The 19295-nt window shown below is 45.7% G+C and overlaps 2 long non-coding RNA genes across 2 annotated transcripts in view; one reads left to right on the forward strand and one right to left on the reverse strand.

The window, feature by feature from the left end:
- Positions 1-19295, forward strand: part of LOC138283233 (uncharacterized) — an 89199-nt gene that overhangs the window by 23290 nt on the left and 46614 nt on the right. The window lies entirely within an intron of this gene.
- On the reverse strand, positions 422-17706 carry LOC138283232 (uncharacterized). The gene is made up of 3 exons (XR_011201141.1): positions 17348-17706; positions 16404-16450; positions 422-528 (listed from the first exon to the last, which is right to left on the reverse strand). It is a non-coding gene; the product is annotated as an uncharacterized lncRNA (long non-coding RNA).

Genomic DNA, 19295 nt, shown 5'->3' on the forward strand with positions numbered 1-19295 from the left:
TTTTTAAGAAGTTTATTTAGGTGTTATTGGTAGAGCGAAGCAAATGTCACATCATCAATAGTAATGTCATTGATAAATGAAGTGTCACATGACCAGGCAAAGCATCAGAGAGAAAAATTATTGCTTATCAATTTGATATTATTCAGGCAACATCCATGAAAAAAATGACAAAGCTCTCAATGTCAATAACACCATTAATTCCCACCTTCTTGGTGGGATCTACTCATTGGGAAACTCTTCAGACATATTCTTGATTTAAACAACACATCAGAAGGTTAACGGAGATCCACATTGTAACACTTTTGTCTCCGCAGTTAGGCATGTCTAATGTTTACTCCCTGTGTCCCTTACCTTTTCAGCCAATAGTTTTATTGTATAAATGTCCCATTGTTTGGACCACCAAATGGACACAAGGTGTGGGTAAGTATTTTGGTGACTTTCATGAAAGAGCTATTGAGAGTTGTGCAGCCGATAACATGTGGGCCAATAACCTCTCCATCAACATGGATAGCAGATCCAATCTTCTCCCTGTAAAGCAAAGAGTAAGCTCATTGGTAATAACAAAACACACTTCTAATGTTCCTACATCCAAAAAGGGACCCAAAAAGTAAAAGTAGTATATCACTCCAGCTCATAGTTGGAGTAGGTCCAGCAGCACACACGACCAACCGCTGGCACTGCAACACCCTCCCATAGAAAATAATGGCGCTAAGGACTTAAAATATAACCCTGTAGGAAATAATGTTAAATGAAATATATTATAACAGAAACATAAAAATATATATTTTAAAGTTAAGACACTGGGGCTCATTACAAGTTTAGCTGTCCGAACATGGGACTGGCCAACTCATGGGGAGGACGCTACCACCATGGCGGTGGCGTTCCCTCATCCTATTACAAGGTTTCCGCCAGCCTGACCTGGCTGACCAGCGAAAACCTTGAAATAGAGCGTTCCCGCTGGTCTGTCCATCAGGAACAGTGTTACGAGATAGCACTTGGCTCCCTTATGGTAGTGCTATCTTGCAGCACAGAGGGGGCTGTTCAGCACCCTCGGAATGCGCAATGTTTGTAAAGCAGACAGTGCGCATTCCAATAGTGCTGGGCAGGGGGGTCCCCAGCACTTGTTCTCTGCCAGCCTTTTCATGGAAGGGAAACCGCCATGAAAAGGGTGGCAGGGAACAAGGCTGTATTCAGCAGGGTGGAGCTGAGTTCAGCGCCGCCCTGGCTGATTGCAACCAATACCGACATCACCCCATTAGGATCTCGGATCCTGGCTGAGACGGCAGTTGAATGACATTCTGACCGCCAAACTCATAATCTGGTGGTCGGTACGCCAAAGTCACGGCAGTCCGACCGCCACTGTGAGGCTAGCGGTCTTGTGATAGCCGGCCCCGTAATGAAGCACAATATCTAAAAAGAAAGCATGTTTTATTTAATTTGAATTTATAAATGAATGTAATTAACTTTTATTAAACTATTTTATTAATTTTAACTGCCTAAAAACATAACTTTTTTCTTTAGGTGGGAATTCATTTTTATTTAAATAACCAAAAAATAGTTCTATTTAATTTAATGTATTTATTCACAGATTTAATTGAAAATTGAGTAAATAGTGCTGTTGCTAGTATTTGTTCTACATTTAAAATACATTCATAAAATTACCTTACAAAACTATTTAACATAAAATATTTGTACTATTTTTTTCAAGTTAAATAATCTTTGTTACTTTTCCGCATACATTACCATAAGGAACCTTCACAGCTTGGGTGGGGATCTCCCTATGTTAAAGTAATAAGTAGTTTACCACAAGAGGTGAAGAAAAGGTTTGAATGTGGTGACCAGCCATGTGTACAGTCAGAGCTGTGTTCTAACATTTCATGTTGCGATTAACCTGAGCTATTTATGTTGTATGAATGGAATGAAAGTTTATAAGTACTAACATGAATGTAATGTATTTTTGGTTGGATTTTACTAATCATATTATGATGCCATAATGGAAATGCTTTTCTAGTTTCCATTTTGTGACAAACTAACAAAACTTTAATATAGTGTAACAGGTAACATTTCCATTTTGTGAAAGTTTATTTTTGTGATGCTGTATTGTGTACCTTTACCGTTGTTAGAAATTTGGTCTCTGGTTGGCAGTCAGTTTCCACTCTGTCCAAGCAGTGACCCTCACTCTAGTCAGGGCAATGGAGATACACACTAAGGATAACCACTGCTCACCCTCTTGGTAGTTTGGCACAAGCAGTCAGGCTTATCTCAAAGGCAATGTGTAAAGTATTTGTACCCACATACACAGTAAGGCAGTGAAAACACTTCAAAATGGACACCAGTTTAGAAACATAGGCAATATCTGTCTGAATCAAACAAGACCAAAACAACAAAAATCCAACATACACAAGTAAAGTTAGGAATTTTTCAAATAATAGATTCTTACTCGATAAAAAACAAAACATTGTTGTTGCACAGAGTACCTGGTTAGTGTTAAAAATAAAGCCACACGGGCGAGTGTGCATCAAAAAAGTCAGCAATGCGTCGTTTCTCTCTCCCGCAAGATAGCGATGCATCGATTTCCGGAAGGGACACATTGGGTCCACGCAGGTTCACGTTCATGCATGCAGAATCCGACCGCACGGTGATGGAAAACCGCGCTGCAAGGAATTTGAGTCGTTTTCAGCAGCCGCAGTGGGTGTTACGTCGTTTCTCCAGCCGCAATGCAGGTGATGCATCGATTTCCCAGCCGCAATGCAGGTGGTGTGTCAATTTCAGCCATGAGGTGGATGGCGCGTCGCTTTTACAGCCGCGTTGCAGGTGGTGCATCAAAACTTTCCCTGCATGGCTTCCTGTGTTTAGACATCAGTCCTTGTTCTACCAGCTTCAACTTTTAAGGGCCCAGGGACTGGATAGGGCACCACGTGCAGGGCAGGAGTCTCAGGAGAAAGGTCAGGTGCTGGCAGAGGAAGTATTTGATGGCCCTGAGATTTCAAAACAGGAGGCAAGCTCAGTCCAAGCCCTTGGAGACACTTCACAAGCATGAATATACACAAAGTCCAGTCTTTTTCCTATTTCAGGCAGAAGCAGCAACTGCAGACCAACCCAGCAAAGCACAGTCACAGGTAACGGGGCAGTACTCCTCCTCCAGCTCTTCAGCTCTTCTGCTTGGCAGTGGTTCCTCTTGGTTCTAGACGTAATCTGAAAATTTGGGGGTTTGGGTCCACTACTTAAACCTCTTTCTGTCTTTGAAGTAGGCAAACTTCAAAGGAAAGTCTCTGTTGTTCACAAGATCCTGACTTACTCATGTCTTGCCCCAGACACACACCAGAGGGTTGGAGACTGCATTGTGTGAGGGCAGGCACAGCCCATTCTGGTGTATGTGACCACTCCTACCTCTGTTATAGCACAGATGGCCAATCAGGCTTTGCAGGCTACATCACCAGCTCCCTTTGTGTCATTGTCTATTGGATATTCACAAACATCGCAACTGTCAGTCTGACCCAGACAGGGAATACACAAGCAGGCAGAATCACAGAATGGTTTAAGCAGGAAAATACCCACTTTCTAAAAGTGGCATTTTCAAACAGACAATTTAAAAACCAACTTTACCAAAAGTTGTATTTTTAAATTCTGAGTTCAAAGATACCAAACTCCACATCCCTATCTGCTTCCAAAGGGAAACTGTACTTAAAAGTTATTTAAAGGCAGCCCCTATGATATCCTATAAGAGAGATAGGCCTTACAGCAGTGAAAACCAAATTTGACAGTATATCACTGTTAGAACATGTAAAACACATCACTACATGTCCTACCTTTTACATACACTGCACCCTGTCCATGGGGCTACCTAAGGCATAACTTAGGGGTGCCTTACGTGTATAAAAAGGGAAGTTTTGGGCTTGGCAAGTGGGCACACTTGCCAGGTCGAATTGGCGGTTTAAAACTGCACACATAGACACTACAGTGGCAGGTCTGAGCCATGTTTACAGGGTTACTCATGTGGGTGGCACAACCAGTGTTGCAGGCCCACTAGTAGCATTTGATTTATAGGCCCTGGGCATCTCTAGTGCACTTTACTAGGGACTTACTAGTGAATCAAATACGCCAATTGTGAAAAAGCCAATTACACATGCAATTTACACAGGGATCACTTGCACTTTAGAACTGGTCAGCTGTGGCAATGTATCCAGAGTACCAAAATCGCAAAACAAAGTCCAGCACACAGTCAAAACATAGGAAGCAGAGGCAAAAAGGACAGGGGAGACTATGCCAAGGATGTCAGGTCTAACATGTATCTCCCCCAGCTGAAAGTAGGGAGAACTACCCAACTTCACTAAGAATCGGGACAGACCATCAACATTGTTGTGTTATGTTCCAGGGCGGTGTTCCCTACATTCCCTGTAGGGAGATAGACCACCTCAACAGTTTTGGATTCTCACCCCTTATCTGCATTAAACATCCGAGGGGCCTGTGGTCTGTCTGAACCTGGAAGTGAGTCCCAAACAAGTAGGGTCTTAGCTTCTTCAGCACCCAGACCACAACAAAAGCTTCACGCTGAATTGCACTCAACCTACGTTCCTGGGGAAGTAACCTCCTACTGATGAAGGCTACAGGTTGGTCTAGGCCCTCTTATTTAGCTGTGCTAGTACCGCTCCCACACCATCCTCTGAAGCATCAGCCTGCACGACAAATTACTTATAGAAGTCCAGTGCCTTCAGCATGGGTGCCATGCACATGGCAGCCTTCAGGGCATCAAAAGCTGTCGGGCAAGCCTCATTCCAAATCACCTTTTTTGGGTTGCTTTTTGGAGGTTAACTTAGTCAAGGGAGCAACAATAGTGCCATACCCCTTGACAAACCTCCTATAGTAACCTGTGAGACCTAAAAAGGCTCTCACCTCAGTCTGGGTCTTGGGAGGTTCCCAAGCCAGAATAGTGTCAATTTTGGGTTGTAGGTGCTGCAAGTGTTCTTCCCAAGTGGAGCTGAACACAATGTCATCCAGGTAGGCTGCAATGAAATCCAGCCAACACATGGTTAACAAGCCTCTGAAAGGTGGCAGGGGCATTTTTCATCCAAAAGGGCATCACCCTAAACTGGTAGTGCCCATCTGTGGCACAAAATGCAAACCTCTCCTTAGCCCCCTTCACCAGAGCAATCTGCCAACATCCAGATGTTAATTCAAATGTGCTGAGATATTTGGCAGCCCCTAACCGATCAATGAACTCATCAGTTCGGGGGATGGGTGCGCATCAGTCTTTGTGACCGCATTGAGTCCCCAGTAATCCACACAGAACCTGAGTTCTGGAGTGGCACCAGGAGCAGCAGCTTTTGGGACCTAGACCACAGGGCTGTCCCAAGGGCTACTGGAAAACCCAATAACCCCAAAAGATAACATTTTGGATAGCTCATATACTTAATGCTGGCTCTAACCTTGTCAGTCACCCTGTAAATGTTATGCTTCACAGGTGGACTGTCACTATTCTCCACATCATGTGTGCACAAGTGAGTGACCCATGCGATCAAGGAATAGAGAGAGGCAAACTGTCCAAACACTTGGCAACAGTCCCTCTGTTGTTCTAGAGCCAGTCAGGAGGAGCGGTTCCCACCCTCCAAGGAAACATCTTTCTCTTTGGCAGACAGGAGGTCAGGAAGAGGCTCACTCTCTCCCTCCACCCCATCATCTGTTGCAAAGAGCATAGACAATTCTGTCCTCTCAAAGTGAGGCTTGAGGCGGTTCACATTTAAGACCCTCAAAGGTCCCTAGGAGTCCGCAAGTTCATCAGATAGGTGACATCACTCTTGGGCTCCACCACCTCAAAAGGCCCAGTCCACTTATCTTGGAGAGCATTAAGCTGTGCTGGGTCCATCACCCACACTTTTTGTCCAGGATGAAACTTTACCAGAGTGGCATTCTGGTCATACCACCGTTTCATATCTTCCTGGCATGCTTCCAGGTTCTCTTGAGCAAGCTTCCAAAAGCGGGCAGTGTGGTTCCTAAAAGCCAACATGTAACTGAATACATCTTGGGGGGCTTACTGGAGGCCTTCTCCAAGCCTTCTGTAACCAGAATCAAATGTCCCCTCACAGGGTACCCATACAACGATTCAAAAGGGCTAAATTCAAGACCCTTTTGTGGCACCCCCCAAGAGAATGTCCCACTAATGCCTCAAAGGCTCTGACAGGCCCCATAATCATGCCTTTCAAGGTGCAGTTGAAACTTTCAACCAGACCGTTTCCTTGGGGATGCGAAGGAGTGGTAAACTTGTAGGTTACCCCACACTCCTTCCACATAGACTTCATATATGTAGATATGAAGTTGGTACCCCTAACAAATACCACTTCCTTGAGGAACCTCATGTGGGTAAAACCCCCCATCAATGCACGGCCCACCACAGGGGCAGTGACTGATCTCAAAGGAATGGCTTCTAGTTACCTGGTGGCATGGTCCATTAAGACCAGGATACCCTGTTGCCCATGCCTTTCTTGGGATCCAGGGGCCTCCAAATGTCAATGCCAACCCTTTCAAAGGGGGTGCTGACAACAGGAAAAGGTTTGAGGGGGCCCTTACATTTTCTCCCACTCTTGCCACTTGCCTGACAAGTTTGGCAAGACCTACAGCATGCATCAGAGTGCCTGCGCATTTGGGGGCCAGCAAAATGGGTGGCAAGCCATTCAAAGGTCTTGTTCTGTCCCTAATGTCAAGCTAAAGGCACATCGTGAGCCAAACCCAGTAGGAAGGCTCTGAAGTACAGGGGCACCACCAGCACACAGGCTGTCATAGACTCAGCAACCTTAGGCTCGCTATACAGGAGGCCCATCCTCCCAATAAATGTAGTGTGAACCAGACTCCTTGCCAGCCAGCCGCCTGGTCTGCAGCCTGCTGCTGCAAACCCTCCAGAGTAGGGCATGTTTTCTGTGCCTCACAGAATGCTTCCCTGGTGGGTCCCCCTTATTGCTGCCACTGAGTCAGCTCAGGTACCTCTCCTAGTTCAGCCACCTGTACCCCTGTAGGCTATGGGGCCTCCCCCTCAGGTTCAGCCTCCTCCCAGACTGTGGGAACTTCTGGGGTGGGTTTCCCATGCCCTTCTTCTTCTTTCTGGCAGGCACCTGGGCCACTCTTTCAGGCTCCAGGGCCTCCAGATCACCCTGACGGGCTGCCATTGACTGGGTGGACACACACACACTCACCCAGGGAGACCCAACATCTCCAAGGGAGACCTGTGTTCCACCTCCTTCCAAGAGGAATCCTCCAGGTCATTGCCAAGCAGACAATCAACAGGCAATGGTTGGACTCACAGCTACCGTCAAGGAACCTGAGACCTCCCCCACTCAAAGGGAACACGTGCCACTTTGCACATTCGCTCAGAGTTGTCTACCGCAACTACTTGGTGAAGTGCATGGGGAACTACCTGCTCTTCAGACACCAGGTGACTTCTCACAGCAGTCACACTGACTCCTGTGTCTCTCAGAGCCTCCACCCTCCGTCAATTGATGGTCACCCACTGACTGTACTTCATAGTGTTCTCAGGCACAAGGGGTCCTCTTGAAAATCTCGTTGTCCCCTAGTGAGATAAAGGTCATCTTAGCTGGCTCCCACCCACCTGGAGGCAACTCCTCCCCAAGAGCTACACTAGCCAAATCCTGTGACTGAGCACCAGTGGGTGCCTGTGTCCCAAGGGACATTTGGGGTCCCCCCTCATGTGACCCACCTGGGACCCTTTAGAGAACTCCCCCTTTTACCCTTACACCCCCGTAAGGGTAAAAGGTTCTCATGGGGACCCTGCCCACCCTTGGCGGAGTCTCCCCCATACCTCTTCTGGACCCTGGTGCATTCCCACCGGTCGGCTTCCTGCACAAGCTTCCTAGGGTAAGTCAGCTTGCTGTCAATTAGGTGGTGGCGCAGCTCTGGAAAACAAAGCTTTCCAAATGCTACCAAGCAATCAAATTGTACAGCCCCTCATACGTTTTCACCTTACTGCCCTTCACCCAACCATCCAGTGACCTGCAAAAAGAGTCAACACATTCTAACCAGGTTTGGGATTCCTTCTTTTTGTAGGACCTAAACTTTTCCTGTACTGCTCAGGGGTGAGACCATATCTTGTGAGTAGGGAGTCCTTCATTATAGAGTAAGTGAGTCCCCAAGGGTTCCCGAAGGGCGGCAGAGTGTCCCTCACCTCTTCCTCAATGTGCTTCCCCAGCCCCTCCCCGACCCCGCCCTACTGTGCTTCAGGGACCATGTTCATGTGGAGGGCTGACTCATACCCCTTAAACCACAGATATATGTTATCCTCCCTCTTGTAATCCATCGCCAAATCTTTTGAAATGTGCACCCTCCTCTCAGGCTGCACTGAGGTACTACTGCCACCATCTCTGCTAGACTGGCTCCTCTGATCCAGCTTCCTTAAACTGAGCTCATGAGCCAAGAGCATCCTTTTCTCCTCTATGTCCAACCTCCTCTCTTCCATTGCCATCATTTTAAGCTTCTCTAACTCAAACTGGTGCACCCTCTCCATCTGTCTGTCCTTCAACTCCTCAGGAGTCAGACCGTTGGATGACACGCTGCTACCTGCCCTGGAGACCCTCCCCCAGGCAGAACAAGTACATCCATTACATTATGAACACTCTGCACCTTCTCACTCTCCTCCTTCTCTGTGGGCCCCCAGCCTCCTTGGCTGCTATCCAGGCCATCAATTCCTTTTGCAGCTCCTCCTTCCTGGCGGAGCTCTTGATTGAGCGGGCAAGATCCTTACAAAACTGCTTCAGTTGAGCCACTGTGTACTCCTCCAGTTTCTCCAACTCAAAAACAGCCTTTGTAGCCACAGATGGTGCATCCTCAGATTGAGACATGTTGGTGAGTACTCAAAGATGCAAAGTTCCAAAAGTAGTTCAGAGAGTTCCCAAGAGAAGTAAAACAAATCACAAAGAAAATGGAAGCAGGAAAAGTCCAAAAAGAGAAAAAGCAAAAACAAGTAGTGTGTGGTAAAGTAATGGTCTGCACTGAAATAGTAGTGTACACTTAATCACTGTATGTCAAGTACAAATACAAGTTCTATACTCACTGCTGATCACTAATGTTAGAAATGTGGTCTCTGGTTGTCAGTCAGTTTGCACTCTGTTGAAGCAGGGACCCTCACTCTAGTCAGGGCAATGGAGATACTCAGTCAGGCGTATCTCAAAGGCAATGTGTAAAATATTGGTACCAAAACACACACAGTGATACAGTGAAAACACTACAAAATGGATACCACACCAGCTTAGAAAAATAGGCAATATTTATCTAATCAAACAAGACCAAAATGACAAAAATCCAATATACACAAGTAAAGGTATGAATTTTTAAAATAATACATTCTTACTCCTTAGAAAACAATGGAAACAAAGTTGTTACACAAAGTACCTGGTTTGTGTAAAAAATAAAGCCACACAGGCGAGTGTGGGTCAAAAAAATCAGCAGTGCGTAATTTTTCTCTCCCGCAAGGGAGTAATGCGTCAATTTCCAGAAGGGGCACCTTGGGTCTGTGCAGGTCCACGTTGATTTTGATGCCCAGAGATGATGCGTGCAAAATCCAGCCACACGGTGATGGGAAAACCACGCTACGTCATTTTCAGCAACCGCAAGCGAGTGTTGCATCATTTCTCCAGCAACGATGCAGGTGATGCATAGATTTCCCAGCCGTGATACAGGTGGTGCATCGAGTTCAGCTGCAAGACGGGTGGCGTGTCGTTTTTACAGCCACATTGCAGGTGGTGCATCCAAATTTTCCCTGCAAGGCTTCCTGTGCATGGATTTCAGTCCTTGTTCTACCAGCTTCACCTTTCAAGGGCCCTAGGACTGGATAGGGCACCACTTGGCAGGGCAGGATTCTCAGCAGAGAGTACAGGTGCTGGCAGAGAAAGTCTTTGGTGGCCCTGACACTTCAAAACAGGAAGCAAGCTTGGACACACTTCACAAGCAGGAATATACCACAAAGTCCAGTCTTTGTCCTCTTTCAGGCAGAAGCAGCAACTGATGGTCAACCCAACAAAGCACATTCACAGGTAAAGGGGCAGTACACCTCCTCCAACTCTTCAGCTCTCCTCCTTGGCAGACGTTCCTCTTGGTTCCAGAAATAATCTGCCTTTGAAGTAGGAAAACTTCAAAGTAAAGTCTCTGTTGTTAACAAGATCCTGCCTCGCCCAGGCCTGGCCCCAGACACACACCAGGGGATTGGAGACTGCATTGTGTGAGGGCAGGCACAGCCCTTTAAGGTGTAAGTGACCACTTCTCCCTCCACTCTAGCACAGATGGCACATCAGGATATGTAGGCTACAACCCAGCTCCCTTTATGTCACTGTCTAGTGGAGATTCACTAACAGCCCAACTGTCAGTCTGACCCAGACACTGAATACACAAGCAGGCAGAATAGCAGAATGGCTTAAGCAAGAAAATGCCCACTTTCTAAGAGTGGCATTTTCAAACTAACAATTTAAAAATCAACTTTACCAAAAGTTTTATTTCTAAATTGTGAGTTCAGAGACACCAAACTCCATGTCCCTAGCTGCTTCCAAAGAGAAACTACACTTAAAAGTTATTTAAAGGCAGTCCCCATGTTAACCTGTGAGAGAGAAAGGCCTTACAACAGTGAAAACCAAATTTGGCAGTATTTCACTGTTAGGACATGTAAAACAAATCACTACATGTCCTACCTTCAACATGCACTGCACCCTGCCCATGGGGCTACCTTGGGTCTACCTTAGGGGAGCCTTACATTTAGAAAAAGGGATGGTTTGGGCCTGGCAAGTGGGTACATTTGCCTGGTTGGTTTGACATTTTAAAACTGCACACACAGACACTGCAGTGGCCGGTCTGAGCCATGTTTACAGGGCTTCTTGTGGGTGGCAAAACCAGTGTTGCAAGCCCACTAGTAGCATTTCATTTATGGGCCCCGGGCACCTCTAGTGCACTTTACTAGGGACCTACTAGTGAATCAGATATGCCAACCATGGAAAAGCCAATTACACATGCAATTTACAGAGGGAGCACTTGCACTTTAGCAATGGTCAGCAGTGGTAAGTGCCCAGAGTACCAAAACCAGCAAAAACAAAGTCCAGCACACAGTCAAAACATAGGAAGCACAGACAAAAAAGATGGGGAGACTACGCCAAGGATGAAAGGTCTAACAACCTTGCTTTCAAACCACTATGGGCCTGATTACGACCTTGGCGGATGGAATACTCTGTCACAAAAGTAACGGATGTCCAGTCCACCACATTACACGCTCCATTATATTCTATGGAACTTGTAAAACTGCGGGCGGGATATCCATCACATTTGTGACAGAGTATCCCATCCGCCAAGGTCGTAATTAGGCCCTATATGTTTTAGTAAAATATGTTCCTAATATTATACACAGAAATTGAAAATAATATGTAATTCTTTTGAAACCTTTCTTGCCTTGTAAAAGTACACTCAAACCTAAGATTGGCAATTAATTTAACTGAAGGATTATGCAAAAATCAAATCCTCTTTGCACAAATGTTTCTTCTTCTTTCAATGCCTGATTCAAAAGATGTTTTGGATGTTAACATTTCTAAAATTTGAATCTTTGAAAAAATTAGTAAACACACATAAACACAATAAACGTTTTGTAAAGAATGCACAATTTCATTTCTTGTATTTAGAGATATAGGGCCTCATTACAACATTGGCGGGCGGCAAGCGCCGCCCGCCAAGTTGTAACCCCCATGTGGCCGCCAATGCGGCGGCACTTCCGCGGTGTCCATTTTGACATCCCCGCTGGGCCGGCGGGCGGAAACCGAGTTTCTGCCCCCCGGCCCAGCAGGGATGTGGGCCGCAACATGGGAGCCGGCTCCAAATGGAGCCGGCGGTGTTGCGGCCGTGCGACGGGTGCAGTTGCACCCGCCGCGCTTCAGTGAAAAGCTGCATGGGGCCCTGTCATGGGGCCCCACGACTTCCCGTACCGCCAGCCTTTTCCTGGCGGTTAAAACCTCCAGGAAAAGGCTGGCGGTCGGGGACTCGTAATCCCCTGGGCAGCGCTGCTAGCAGCGCTGCCCAGGCGGATTATCACCGCTGGGGCAACGGTGGCGGAAAACTGCCACCCCGGCGGTGCGACCGCGGCGCTTCCGCCGCAGTCGTAATGACCCTGGAAGCACCGCCAGCCTGTTGGCGGTGCTTCCGTCATTTCAGCCCTGGCCGTCCTGTACCACCAGGGTTGAAATGACCCCCATAATATCCCTGTTACCTAAAGTTGGTTTGATCTGCAATATTGAACATACGATTTCAAAATGTCTTCTTTTTTTGCTTTCCATTTAAGTAGACCCAGCTGGTCAACCATCATCAGAGCAGGACCTAGGTCCTGCAAGTAGATCCTCGACTGCAAAGTAGGCACAACATCTATCCCCACCAGTGAGGAGAAAGACCACAGTAGCAGAGAGCGTGCACCCTCCTGTAGACAAACAAGATTAGTCACCAAAAGACTCCTAGTGGTGGCCATAGAGCCCCTAGTGATGATGGAATTTGTAGACAACACCAGCCAAAAGGAGGTACATATTGGGTGTCCTCAAGGCTATGAGCCAGTGGTGTGTGAAGGGCAGGCCCCATTGCTATCTGGGCCTGCACCCATCCCATTGTTAACTCCATAGGCCCCCGTACCATTGGGACCTCCAATTGCACCCTCTGCACAGCCATTATCTCCTCCTCAAAACCACAGCAGCAGTCAAGGGACACTTTAGTCTCCTGGACACTAAGAGCTCTCATGTGTAAGCTGCCCCCTTTCCTCACAGGGTGTCACTTTTTCTAGACTCAAGGAGGGTCTGAGGCCAATCCAAACATTTCAAGGGCTGATCTCTTGGAATATCCAGAATTTAGTTGGAGTGGTCCAGATAGTGTTGGTCACTGAAGAGCTCCAGATATTATACCACACATGACTTATTTGAGAGCAAGTCTAATATCTTGTCTGCCTACCTACCCCTCCCACCTTTTGTTGATCTGTCTCCCAGTTCGAATCTTACACCTGTTTTCCTTGCTACTGTAGGAGGCTGGCCTGGTTTGTAGTGGTACCAAGGGGTACTTACACTCTGCACCAGGTCCAGTTATCCCTTATTAGTGTAGAAGAGGTGTCTAGCAGCTTAGGCTGATAGAAAATGGTAGCTTAGCAGAGCAGCTTAGGCTGAACTAGGAGACGTGTGAAGCTCCTACAGTACCGCTAGTGTCATATGCACAATATCATAAGAAAACACAATACACAGATATACTAAAAATAAAGGTACTTTATTTTTATGACAATATGCCAAAGTATCTCAGTGAGTACCCTCAGTATGAGGACAGCAAATATACACAAGATATATGTACACAATACCAAAATATGCAGTAATAGCAATAGAAAACAGTGCAAACAATGTATAGTCACAATAGAATGCAATGGGAGCACATAGGGATAGGGGCAACACAAACCATGTACTCTAGAAGTGGAATGCGAACCACGAATGGACCCCAAACCTATGTGAGCTCGTAGAGGGTCGCTGGGACTGTAAGAAAACAGTGAGGGTTAGAAAAATAGCCCACCCCAAGACCCTGAAAAGTGGGTGCAAAGTGCACCTAAGTTCCCCAGAGAGCACAGAAGTCGTGATAGGGGAATTCTGCAAGAAAGACCAACACCAGCAATGCAACAACGATGGATTTCCAGGCGAGAGTACCTGTGGAATAAGGGGACCAAGTCCAAGAGTTACGATCAAGTCGGGAGTGGGCAGATGCCCAGGAAATGCCAGCTGTGGGTGCAAAGAAGCTGCCACCGGATGGTAGAAGCTGTGCATTCTGCAAGAACGAAGAGGGCTAGAAACTTCCCCTTTGGAGGATGGATGTCCCACGTCGTGAAGAAGCTTGCAGAGGTGTTTTCGTGCAGAAAGACCACAAACAAGCCTTGCTAGCTGCAAGGGTCGCGGTTAGGGTTTTTGGATGCTGCTGTGGCCCAGGAGGGACCAGGATATCGCCAATTGCGTGAGGAGACAGAGGGGGCGCCCAGCAAGACAAGGAGCCCACTCAGAAGCAGGCAGCACCCGCAGAAGTGCCGGAACAGGCACTACAAAGTGGAGTGAACCGGAGCTCACCCGAAGTCACAAAGGAAGGTCCCACGACGCCGGAGGACAACTCAGGAGGTCGTGCACTGCAGGTTAGAGTGCCGGGGACCCAGGCTTGGCTGTGCACAAAGGAAATCCTGGAAGAGTGCACAGGAGCCGGAGCAGCTGCAAAACACGCAGTTCCCAGCAATGCAGTTTAGCGTGGGGAGGCAAGGACTTACCTCCACCAAACTTGGACTCGCTCGTCGTGCTGAGAGGAGACCCAGAGGACTGGTGAAGCAGTTCTTTGATGCCTGCGGTTGCAGGGGGAAGATTCCGTCGACCCACGGGAGATTTCTTTGGAGCTTCTAGTGCAGAGAGGAGGCAGACTACCCCCACAGCATGCACCATAGTCGTCTTTGCTACTTTGTTGCAGTTTTGCAGGCTTCCAGCACGGTCAGCAGTCGATTCCTTGGCAGAAGGTGAAGAGAGAGATGCAGAGGAACTCTGATGAGCTCTTGTATTCATTATCTAAAGAATTCCCCAAAGCAGAGACCCTAAATAGCCAGAAAAGGAGGTTTGGCTACCTCGGAGAGAGGATAGGCTAGCAACACCTGAAGGAGCCTATCAGAAGGAGTCTCTGACGTCACCTGCTGGCCCTGGCCACTCAGAGCAGTCCAGTGTGCCAGCAGCACCTCTGTTTCCAAGATGGCAGAGGTCTGGAGCACACTGAAGGAGCTCTGGGTTACTCCCCTTTCCTTTGTCCAGTTTCGCGCCAGAGCAGGGCTGGGGGATCCCTGAACCGGTGTAGACTGGCTTATGCAGAAATGGGCACCATCTGTGCCCATGAAAGCATTTCCAGAGGCTGGGGAAGGCTACTCCTCCCCAGCCCTAACACCTTTTTCCAAAGGGAGAGGGTGTAACACCCTCTCTCTGAGGAAGTCCTTTGTTCTGCCTTTCTGGGCCAAGCCTGGCTGGACCCCAGGAGGGCAGAAACCTGTCTGAGGGGTTGGCAGCAGCAGCAGCTGCAGTGAAACCCCGGGAAAGGCAGTTTGGCAGTACCTGCGTCTGTGCTAGAGACCCGGGGGATCATGGGTTTGTCTCACCAATGCCAGAATGGCATTGGGGGGCAATTCCATGATCTTAGACATGTTACATGGCCATGTTCGGAGTTACCATTGTGAAGCTATACATAGGTAGTGACCCATGTATAGTGCACGCGTGTAATGGTGTCCCCGCACTCACAAAGTCCGGGGAATATGCCCTGAACAATGTGGGGGCACCTTGGCTAGTGCCAGGGTGCCCACACACTAAGTAACTTAGCACCCAACCTTTACCAGGTAAAGGTTAGACATATAGGTGACTTATAAGTTACTTAAGTGCAGTGGTAAATGGCTGTGAAATAACGTGGACGTTATTTCACTCAGGCTGCAGTGGCAGGCCTGTGTAAGAATTGTCAGAGCTCCCTATGGGTGGCAAAAGAAATGCTGCAGCCCATAGGGATCTCCTGGAACCCAATACCCTGGGTACCTCAGTACCATATACTAGGGAATTATAAGGGTGTTCCAGTATGCCAATATAAATTGGTAAAATTGGTCACTAGCCTGTTAGTGACAATTTGGAAAGAAATGAGAGAGCATAACCACTGAGGTTCTGATTAGCAGAGCCTCAGTGAGACAGTTAGTCATAACACAGGTAACACATACAGGGCACACTTATGAGCACTGGGGCCCTGGCTGGCAGGGTCCCAGTGACACATACAACTAAAACAACATATATACAGTGAAATATGGGGGTAACATGCCAGGCAAGATGGTACTTTCCTACAGCTATCCCTGTGTTTTCTTCTTCCCATGGGGTATCACATCCTGCAATGGCCAGTCCTTTAATGTCACCATTGTCGGAGGACATCATTGTGGATAAGGGAGGGACAGAGGATGGCCAGGAACTTTTGCACAGAAGCCACAACTCTGACACACCCTTTGGTTTGGGAATATGACTTTATGATTGTTTGGGACAGTGGCCTTGATTGTTTTGGAATCTTTTTTTTTTGTTTTAAATCAGCCCGATTTGTGTATAGACTTCCTACCTTGAGGTTTGCTGACATGTTTTTATTTTTTTCCCACCCACCTCCAGGTTTTCATTTCCCCTCTGAAAAAAAGACTCTTTTTTTATTAGGTCCATTCACAAGAACAGTTTATATACTTCACAATACTTATTTCCATAACATCAGAATTTATAAACTGTATATGAAACGTTTTAAACATTTAAAACAATAAAGACGTTCTTATTTTTAACAAATGCAGAGACATGCACTGCACTGCACGTAATACAAAAGAAATCTATAATTACCTTGAAGATGCTTTCATTATTATCACACTATTTTTAATGCATTACACCTTGAAAGTAAACAAAGAACAGAACATAAATAACACATCTTATTTAGAAACTTCCATCATCAAACATAAAAAATAAATTTAAAAAAACAGATGAATGATAAACACAAGTTGTTTTAAAAAAGCTATAAATTATTTTATTTTTCAAAATGGTTTTCAGTGAGTGGGTTCGGACTGAAGTAGTGAAATTTAACAAGAGAAAGTTAATTTCGGGGGTTTATCGTATTCCAGTGCCTACGCAATGCTGATTACAAGATTGGTTGAGAGTGTGCTTGTTATCTTGTGGGTGGTTGACCTTAGACGTTGAGGTGGTGCAGAAGGTTTTGGCAGTGGTGGCTTTCTCCTCGTAGGTAGAAGTGCCTCTGTAGAACCTGTGTATGCATTGGCTGTGAAGAATATTATTGGCATATTTTACTTATTGCCTCTATCATCTTCAAGGTATGTTGCTTTGCACTCTCTTCCCTCAAACTTCGAAAATGTCATGTGTATCTTTGCCTTATGTGGGTAATACTTCATAATGATATTCAAGGCATGGATCTGCCTAACAGTCATCTCAGGGAGGCCTTTAAGGGTGGTAGTTATCTCAGGGAGAGTATCCCAACTGCATGACTATCCTCTTGCAGATTAGACTTCTGTTGGGAAAAAGTATCCTCCCAGAAAGCGGGATTAGACATGCCATCTGCCCCCACATACATAACCTTCTGATATGGCCTGGAGGTTGAAAATAATGGAGAGATAGGGGTGTAATTTAGGTAGAGGTGGGGTTAAGTGTGATGAATTATGAATACCTGTTCATCACATGTGTTTTCTCTTCCTCAGATCAATGAGAGAAGACCAGAGATGCACCTTCATGGGAGAAGTAAACAGGAGATTATACGGATACAGATTATACAAAGGTACCTGTTACTTGCGGGTAGTGTTGAGTTTGGAGTGTGTTGAGTCTTGTGCAGGTAGAACTGCACCAGAGTGTGTCTGTTCAGCGAAAGGCTGTGGACTGACAATTCTCAGAAATGATTTTGGAGGAAGGCTACTGCCTGGCAATGAACTGGTTTTCTTGGAGATATTCTGTGTGGGGGCAACAATTGTCCTTCTGCTCATCCAGTTCTTCCTTCTCCTCAACCAGCTCCTGCTCCTCCTCCTTCTCTTCTTCTTGGGCAGTGTTCACCACTGAGATAGTTGCTTGGTGGAGAACTGGTTTCTCTCCTTGGACTGCTCTCCGGTACTCAACTTGTAGATGTTTCAGCATCATCGCCAGCGCAATTTCCACAGTGACTGTAATAAAAAGATGTGAAAAGTTGAAATGCATCAGAACCAGTTTTCATTTCTAAATTGTTTCATTACTTTGCTATTGTTCTGAAAATGTTTTTATATATATACACACACACACACACACACACACATATATATAATATATACATACACACACACAAGCACACAAACATATATATACATACATATACATACATATATATATATATATATAAATATATATATATATATATATACACATATATATATATCTGGGTGACCTTTGTTATACAAGTTGAAAGGGAAACAATAAACACCAATAAAATACTTAAACTGTTTAAATTAAACAAACAATAGTTAGTAGAAGAAATAATAAGATGTAGAAGTAATTATCAGAGGTTCCTAGATTTATCTGATCAACAGAGAGAAGGAGCCTAATTCATTCTACAAGGATATCTCCTTATCACCCAGGTGTTGATATTTTTAAAGTGGAAACAAAGGGCTATTGTACGCCAGAAGCTGATAGGCGAGAGATGCATAGTGACACAGTGAGTAGTAAGCTGTTTAAACACAAAGTTACAGACCCACAAATATTCCTTTCCTGCAAATTAAGGCAAGGCCTAACAGATAATTTATGGTGCTTCCATTAAAATGCCGAAACCAAAGGCAATGTTTTAAATAAAATATAACTTAATTACCAATTGTATTACAAATTGAAGAGTGTGCAAATACATACAGTTACCCTGTCAATTAAAATAAAGATATAGGCGAGACCCAAACAAAAAGAAGCAGATGTTTAATTTACCAGTCTCTACCATCCTTGTACTCTATGGTAATAGTATGGTTTTTGGTGCAGTGCTATGAGCAGAAGTAAATATTGTGGCATGTAGTGGTTGGGACAACAACGCAGGGCCTTTAAAGTGACAAAAGAAAGGATATTAGTATATAATGGTTTATTAATACAAATGTCAAGGTAAGATTTGTCTATTATCATAAGTAATTAAAAACATATTGTAAAATATAGCGCTAGAGGTTAACAAACCAAGTGATAGAATTCACCTATAGTGTGGTATGGACATGGTTAGCATAAGGTCATACCTGTGTGTGTAGCTGGGTTGCAATGAGAGACCTGCTCTGTGTGTTGCCCTGCTCCACTTGCAATTACTCCTGTCCCAGCCAAAGCAACTAATCTACTCTGAACAGTAGCTGCATAAAAGTGCACTATAAAAATGTAAACCAAATATTTAGGTATTCCTAGGGTATGTGTGAAAAGGTATGTTTTGACCAGTGTTCATTTGATGTTTGGCTAAAAATGTAGGTATGGAAGAAGGACAGATATGGGTGAGTGATTGTCGGTTTGGTTTCATTGAGAGAGAGGGGTTTACAATCCTTCAAGACACCACATTAGTCTTATTTGAAAGAGCAAGCCCACCAAGCATATGGGGAAGCGTTGTGTCAATTACAACTTTCTTCAGTGGGGTAAGAAAGAGACTGGATTCAGGTGACCCTCCAGGAAGAGGTTGGACCAGCTGAATACTGGTGAACTACTTCTTCACCCGCCTCTTCTCATCTTGTCCTTTCTTTGTAAATGTTAAAAACC

Source organism: Pleurodeles waltl, chromosome 3_1 (assembly GCF_031143425.1).
Source record: "Pleurodeles waltl isolate 20211129_DDA chromosome 3_1, aPleWal1.hap1.20221129, whole genome shotgun sequence".
Taxonomy (NCBI): Eukaryota; Metazoa; Chordata; class Amphibia; order Caudata; family Salamandridae; genus Pleurodeles; species Pleurodeles waltl.